The sequence below is a fragment of the Apodemus sylvaticus genome, chromosome 7, assembly GCF_947179515.1.
Source record: "Apodemus sylvaticus chromosome 7, mApoSyl1.1, whole genome shotgun sequence".
Taxonomy (NCBI): domain Eukaryota; kingdom Metazoa; phylum Chordata; class Mammalia; order Rodentia; family Muridae; genus Apodemus; species Apodemus sylvaticus.
The window spans coordinates 19,670,342-19,678,613 of record NC_067478.1 but is presented as its reverse complement, the minus strand read 5'-3'; the positions used below and the strand labels follow the sequence as shown (position 1 = coordinate 19,678,613).

General features: G+C 46.5%; 1 long non-coding RNA gene across 1 annotated transcript; it reads right to left on the bottom strand.

The window, feature by feature from the left end:
- Positions 1–1,369: 1,369 nt before the first annotated feature.
- Positions 1,370–8,050, bottom strand: LOC127689605 (uncharacterized). The gene is made up of 3 exons (XR_007978947.1): positions 7,981–8,050; positions 5,086–5,281; positions 1,370–1,875 (listed from the first exon to the last, which is right to left on the bottom strand). It is a non-coding gene; the product is annotated as an uncharacterized LOC127689605 (long non-coding RNA).
- Positions 8,051–8,272: the final 222 nt, after the last annotated feature.

Below are 8,272 nucleotides of genomic sequence, written 5' to 3'. Positions count from 1 at the left end.
AACTGAAATATGAGAAGCCAAACAGTGTACACAAAGAACTTGCTAGAATCTAAGCCCCTGAAACTGTAGGATGACGTGTTCCCTGTCCTGTCTTCTGCATGTCCTCCCTGTGCTCACTCTGACCTGTGGCTGTAGGTGTCCTCTATATTGTTATTGTTGTTAATATTATTATATTATTCTGTTCTATTTTATTATAATAAAACAGGGTCACATTGCAATACAAGCTGGTCTTGAACTCACTCTCTATATATGAACTCCTGGGAAGAAGCTGTTTACACAGACTCATGAATGATAAACCTTCAATGACTCTGGGGAGTTTGGGATGTTGCTGCTCCTATAGCCTGATTACAACTTCTTTTGACAGCCCACTGTGATGGTTTGTATATGCTTGGCCCAGGAAGTGGCACTATAAGGAAGTGTGGTCTTGTTGGAGTAGGTGTGTCACTGGGTGTGGGCTTTAAGACCTTCATCCTAGCTGCCTGGAAGCCAGTCTTCCACTAGCAGCCTTTACACGAAGATGTAGAACTCTCAGCTCCTCCTGCACCATGCTGGTCTGGATGCTGCCATGCTCCCACCTTGATGATAATGGACTGAACCTCTCTGAGCCTGTGAGCCAGCCCCAACTAAATGTTGTCCTCATGAGAGTTGCCGTGGTCATGGTGTCTGCTCACAGCAGTAGAACCCTGACTGAGACACCCACAAAAGATCCTTCCTTACTCACTTTTGTGTCAGACCTAACATCCTAATAAACAGAGTGAAACTTTTGGAACCTATTAAGTTAACAAAACCATATCCCACCCACAGAAGGCCTAAAAAATGCTATCAGATACCATCTGAGACCTATAGTTGAGATTCTTCTATGTGATGTGACTGCTCATTTAATATTCCTGCCAATGTATTTTTTTAAATGCCTCAACTTACAGCTTTCTTTGTTCTCTAAAAACTCCATGCACCGCTCCCACATTGGAACGTTCCATTGGGGAAGACCCACATGTATGTTTTGACCCACATGTATGTTCCTGGGCTGTAGTCACTCGTGTCTTCCCAAATGCGACCAACGCCTAACACACTTAAGAACAAAATCTACCAATACCATAATAATAATAATTCTACTTTTATAGCCATGAATAGATCCTATCTAAATGATAATCCTCTTATTGTTAAGCTCTTGAAGTTGAGATCAACCATTTTAACACACACACACACACACACACAAATATGTACAGGGATTTAGAGTTTGCATTGATCTGTTGTCACTGGGGATGGGAGCCAACTCTTTCAGAGTCTAAGGACTTGTTTACCCTGGGCCAAGGAGAGGGAGTGGGTGGTTAAATCTGGCCCCTTTCCTGATTCCTGGCACGTCGGTACTGAGTGTGGTAAGAAATTGAGAGTATATTCATTTCAATAGCAGAACAAGAGGCAGAGGTCCGGGTAGGAAAGAGAATAGCTCTGAACTGGAGAAGCGAAGGGAGAGTCAACAGAAATCATTGGCTTCTTGCATCCTAGGGCTGTGTGTGCTCCAGAAAAAAAAAAGCCATATTATTTATTGAACAAATATCTCAAATGAGCAGTATGTTTCAGGTGGGACCACGGGCGAAGACATTTACGGTCCTATTAACAACACCAGTGGCAGCCTTTTTAAAGCATGGCCCTCTCTATGTCCAGATACTTGCTTAGACCAATGCGGCAGAGCCGGAGGCAGCCCCACTCTGATGAGGAGCAGACATACCTACCTCCAGTGCTCTCACTCCATGTCCCTGCCCGCTGCGTCAGCCTTGTCTTTCTCTTGCGCACGCTGGGCACCTATACTGCCCTCCTCCACCCAGTCATGCAAGGAAAAAATCTCCAAGCACAGAAAGCTTTCTCCGGGTTTATCTGAGGGGAGGGGGGAGGGGAGAGTATTATACAGTGGTACCTCGTGACTTGTCCTCCTTTTGCAGCAGGGGTGTTGCACAGTGTTACCCTGTGGCTCTACAGTGGCACCCGTGACTTTTCCTTTACTGTTTCTTCCATCATCTCCCCATCAGACGGAGAATAGGCAAGGATGTGCCAAGATATTCCTGAGACTTACAGAGGCTTAATATGTAGGCTTATATAGACATCTCCTCTCCTCCCCACCCCCACATCCTCCTTTAGACAAGGTCTCCTCTAGGGTGTGAAATTATAGGTGGGTGCCACCGTACCGTTTGGGGGATGCTGGAGATTGAGCCTGCTAGGTAAGCACCCCAACAACTGAGTCCGAGCCCCAAATAAGTCCTTTCTCGGGAGTATCTATAACCGGAGCCTAGCTTTACATGTATATCTTTTATATTATATATATATATATATATATATATATATTTTATATTCGGGTACTGAGAAAACAATATTCTGCCAAGGTGGGCCTTATCAATGGCTCCCCAAAAGAAACAGTTATCTTTATTTTTGGTTTAATGGTCCCTTCGGTTAGAAGGAGTTTATTGTTTTGGTTTTGTTTTCAATCATTTGCAGGAGCTCCACTCACAACTATTTTGATTTAATAAATTTAATGCGTGTTTTAAAACTCAAAAGTTTTAACCAGTGCCGTGAATAACTCTGGAAGCCATCAGGACTTGAGGAGAGTAGTTTCCCTCTCCGTGTCAGGAGCCGGTAAGCTCATCCCACAAGCTTAACCCAGTCAGTCACTGTGGTTACACATAAAACTTTATTGGAATATAATCATGCTTTACTCTTGGGTATCTGCTAAGGGCCATTTTTGTGACATCATCACAAAGCCTAATAATTAGGGCAGAGACCCTATGACCCTCAGGGTCATATCTGGTCCTTTATAAAGAAACAGGTGGAACCCTGCTCTTGTCTGTTTCATAACTAGTTGCAGAGTCATGTTATCATTTCTGATGGAAGTAATATACACACAACATGAGTGACTGGATCCATTACTGTCACCTTCACATCAGAAAGATGATCTTTTCAAAAGCAAACGATTTACCAGCTAAGTTGATTTTTTTCCCTAAATTGTGCTGCCACCTGCTGGTCGAAGTGTGAATTACAGATACATGAACAGATCCTCTATTGTAACCAACATTAGAGTCTTGCTTATGCACTTTTTAATAAGAAAGAGTAAAGTGATTAAACAATCAGTCTTTTTAATATTTTTCTCTCAAAGACTCAATTGTAGCACTTCCAGTTCATGGGGCACTTATTCCAAGGGGCTATGAATATTCGCAATAGCATGCCTGTTTCTGAGGTTCAAGTGCAATGCTACTGAAGACATAAAACCTCAGATTCGTTCCCTATCTCAGGCTGATGAAAGGAAAGAATATTCAGACATGGAAATACTTACCAAAGGGGACCGTGAACACGTCGGAAATAAGAAGGCAGAGGGCAGAGATGAAACCATTGGTTTTCAACCTTGACTACCGATTAAATCTCCATGGAGCTTTTAAGAGCCAATGGTGTACAGATGTCATTCCTTGGAGGTTCTGATCTAATGCGTCTGAGACGAAGCCTGAACATCAGTTTTCTTTTCTTTTTTTTTGCTGAGTTCTCTAGGTGATTTTAATGAGCAGCAAGGCTAAGAGTCCTATTCCTCAGGACTCTTACCACAGTCCTGAGAACTCTTAAACCACAGGACATATTCCATCCATCATGGCTGCCTGCTCTCATCCTGCAGACTTTGTTAGCTCTGTGATGGTGTCTGAGGACCCGATCCCTACTACGCTTCAAGGCAATGCTGTGGGTGCTGTCTGGGGACTATACTACTAAAATCAGGAAGGAATTAAGTCATTCCTGCCCATGCTTTTTATGCAAACTCAGTGGTGCTGATATTTTTGAGTATGTGGGTATCATCTAGGAGTTAACTAAACATGAAGACTTGAAGGGTCCAGTCTTACAAACTCAATAGATCTCCAGTTCTAATAAGTACCCAAATAATCCATTCATAGGTTCTTTCTTCCTTCCTTTCCTTCTTTTTCCTCTTCCCTGTGGCTCCCCGTGTATCCTCTCCCCTCCCCCTCCTCCCTCCTTTTGTGTGTGTGACTGTCTTACAATCTTCTCAGGCAGGCCTAAAACTAACGGCAATCCTCCTGCCTCAGCCTCATCCCTCAACGATGGGATTTTTGTCCCAAGCCACGACACCCAGCTGTCCCAAGTAATTTCAAAATTCAAACTCAGATGACCAGTAACTGTGTCATTTCCTCTGAGATGTTTTGAAGATCAGTATCACTGTGTGTTGATTTGACATGTTACTCAAATCAAATGGAAGCATTTTTGTTTTAGTTCCTCAGAAGTGAGAAAGAATTTTTCCAAAACTTAGAAGGTAACAGGAAGAGCAGTTTCATTTTATCCCTAAGTTCATGGTTAGCCAAGTGGCTCGCTCGCTGTGGGGTGTCCTAAAGACACTCGTCCCCCAGATAATAAGTGGGCTGCTCAGAACAGGCGACAAGACCTTATCACATGTGGCTTGGGAAAGGGTGGCTGTAAATCCCGGCCCTGCTGAGACTGCCACAGCACGTGAACTCATCAGTGTGATACTGCTCACCGGCTTCCAGAGAGTTCCAGGATGCTCTAAAGGAGCTGGCATTCTCTCTGGAGCTCACCTTAGAAACTGTCACGATGTCACATCTGCTACAGTTCCCTCATCAAGGCAATGTCAGGGCTCACTCAGACCTGAGGTACAACATCATAAGCAGACAGCTCATGTGAAGCCATGAAGACTCCCCTACGCTTCCCAACCTTGGGCCCCACACCCAAAGGGATGGCCTTTGGGGTTAACACTCTACTGCTATTGCCTGAAATCCTTCATGAGTTTTGAAAAAGGGCATTACACTCCTCTTTGGCACTCGGTCCCACAAATGTAGCCTCTTCTTGTCTCAAACTGTATCTTTCTATGGGAGCACTGTCAAAAATGGTGGCCAAGGCAGGTGTGGTGATAATCTGTAATCTAAGCTCTGACAGCGTGGGGTTGAGGAAGTGAGGTAATGTCCAGCCTGGGCTACAAAGTGAGACCCTATCTAAAAAAGCCCCTCCTCACGGGCTTTTTAAATTACACCACAGCCTGCATGTGTGAGCCAGTGAACGCACAACTTTCAAGGGTCAGCTTTTTACCTCCATGATGTGAGTCTCAAGGACTGAACTCGGGTCATCAGTCTCAGGAACAAAGGACTTTGCATTAATCTGTCTCCAAGCCATCTTTCTCTAACTGGCCATCCGCCACCAGTCATCTGGAGAGATTTCACTCCTTCTCGCTGTATCTCTATGTCCAATGTTACACATTCAAAATGCAGACTAAGGTAGGTAGGTTCTATTAGACATAAAGAAGAAATAGATTATGAAATTGAGATTAGACTACATTATGCCATGCTTTAGGATTAATAACCATGGTGTGAAGCTACTAGTCTACCATCCCGGGTCCCTGCAGGCCCTGCACATGGCCACCGTCGGGCTTGCCCACTTGGACTACCCACTTTAGCACTGATCAGTGCTTATTTCAGGTCTACATGTAGGCTGAATGTATGCATAGTTACTTGATGAGAAAGAGTGTCTCTGTCTCTGTAGATGCTGAGAGGTCCAGGGTCTCAGCAAACCTGACTTTGTCTCTGGAGCATCTACAAAGCCATTTGAAGGTATTTAAAGGCAACACCGACACATAGTCTAGTCCATGAGCTCTGTGAGAACCGAGTTCATAACAGGTCTCTCTGGGTCATCTGTTATTTGCGCCACCTCAATGCCAAGGAGAGATCCAATTACAGGTGGTATAGCAACAATAACAACCAAAGGTTACTGGAAAAAAATCCCTCCCAGCTGGTAAACGCTGTAGAACTTTTCTCATTATTGTGACAAATACCTGACAGAAAAGTAAGGGGAGAATGGGAGGGAGGGAGGGAGGGAGGGAGGGACGGAGGGAGGGAGGGAGTGAAGGGGATGGGTAGGGAGTGAAAGGGAAGGGGAGGGAGGGAAGGGGGAAAGAGGGAAGGGGAGATAGGGAGGGAGGGAGGAAGAGAGGGAGGGAGGGAGGGAGGGAAGGAGGGAGGAAGGAAGAGCTTATTCTGGCACACGGTTTGAGCCGTTTGAGCGGTTTGAGCGTGCAGGCCCTCTCAGCAGGAAGGCCCCCTGGGGAGACTGTGAGAAGGCTGCTCTGCTCAGTTTCATCCATAGCCAGGAAACAGTGAAGAGATAAACTCAGGCGGATCAGTTGCTTTCTCCCTTGAGCTCATTCTGGGACCTCAGCAAGCAGGATAGTAGCGCCCTTGGGAGGATCAGAAGTTCAAGGTCATCCTTAGCTACAAAGAAAGTTTGTGACCAGTCTGGGCTACAGGAGATTGTGTCTTGAAAAGAAGAGAAAAGAAAAAGGAGGGAAGGAAGAAACATCTAGAGAGTAGTCCTCAAATCTCTGAGGGAACAGACATCAGAAATCAGCAGCTAGAAAGACTGTGAGGACGGAGGGCACCCTTGGGTACTCTGGCAGAGCAAATGTTTCCCTTTAGAAATCTCGTGGCACTAACTGGAGAAATCAATACGTAATCCTTCAACTCAGAAGAGTACAAAGGTCAGAGAAAACATGACCAGCTACTTTGAGGGAAGGAGTGCAGAGCATTTGTGGGGGTGAGGGTGGGACTTAGAAGGGACCAGCATTCCTAGAGTTCTTGGAGGAAAGGCTGTTTGCTTTGTGGTAGATGCAAACCTGAAGGTGCTGATAGCAGATGGTTCCCAGCCCTCAGTCTCCATGGCTAAAGGGCAGATGGCTAGCTTAAGTGAAAGTGTGAAGTCCTTAACCCCCAGATAACTTAGGACAACTCCGCAGGACTATCCCAGCTTCCCTGCAGAGTTGGCTGAGGTCCTTGCTGGTAAAATGCTGCACTGGGCAACCTCATACCGATTCCCGATTCCCGGCCGAGTCCCAGGTTCCCAGTAGACACCTTGCTTGGTTATCTATCTTAGCGCAGGCTTTCCAAGGATCCCTATGATGCCCGTGGATCAGATGAAACTCTAGAGTCAAGTGAGCCACCAAAGACTATCTTAGGTCAGCCCGAGGAGGACAGATGTTTAAAATGCCACTAGATTTCTTGCAGCCGGGGAAGGAGTAAGCTAGAGCCAGAATACAATTATATCCCCCTCAGGCAAGGGGACTCCTGGTAGTGAGGATGATGGCGAAGAGAGAATGGCTGGCATTCAGAGAATTTTCAAGACTGCCTAAGAAGAAAAGGGCGCGATCGCCAGGACCCAGCTCGCAACAGTGTGAGTCAAAGCCACCCCTGACCTTTTTGTCCACTCTGTAACCTAGGATACCAATCTGGGATGGGTAGGAAGATAAGTTATCAGACCAGGAGCAACTTGGAACAGAATTTTGAAAAGGTAGCAAGTGTTCCCTTCCTGCAAACCCTGTAATTACAATTTCCATCCGTCTAAAATAGGCTCCCCAGCGTTCTTATTGCCAGGCGTTATAAAACCTGAGCTTCTCAAAGGATGGTCACGGGAGACAGGTGGTGGGTTTCAAGCGTTGACGCTTCGAAGTTCTTTCCTGGCTGGCATTATTTAGTTCATGTTTCCTGAGAGACACACTAGGCACTGAACTGCCTCTAGAAAGGAGCCCCTTAGTCAGGAACCACAGGAACAGCTGCGGAAATGGGTGTGTGATGTAGTTCTGTGTGTGTGTGTGTGTGTGTGTGTGTGTGTGTGTGTGATGTAGTTCTTGCTCTCTGATACTTAAGTTCACGCAGAGGAAGCAGAGCTTGTAGGCTTGGGCCTAGTCTGGGACTTTCCCTTCTGTGTGTCTGGATACCCATTCCTCTGTTCCCGAGTCTCATTTCTAGCAACCCTCCCTTGTCCAGCTTCTCTCTGGGTCTCATTCAGAAAAGCACTCGCCACTTGTCCGGCCACGCCCCTACTGGACTCCCTTTTTTCTCCTGGCCAAGCCCCCTCTCGATGCCCAGCCAAGACCCACTCTCCGACTCTCTGATTCTGATTCTCTCTTTGCCCTGCTGCTGCCTTCGCCCCACTTACCGGGTTACGACCCTAAAATCTGGCCCGACACTCTCTGGGCACTGCTCTTCTCAGATGACCACGCCTCCTCTCGCTGCTACGTCCCACCCCTCTCTGGTAGCCCCAACACACCCAACTTGTTCGGCCACGACCCAAAAGCATGGCTCCGCCCCTTCTCAGGACGGCCACTCTTCTTCAACACCACGCCCCTCTAGTTGCCACGTTACGCCCTTTTGTCCAATCGCCAGGCTCAGCTCACCTACAGCTCGGCTCTTCTTCCAGACACCGCCCTCTCGGCTGCTGCACCCCGCCT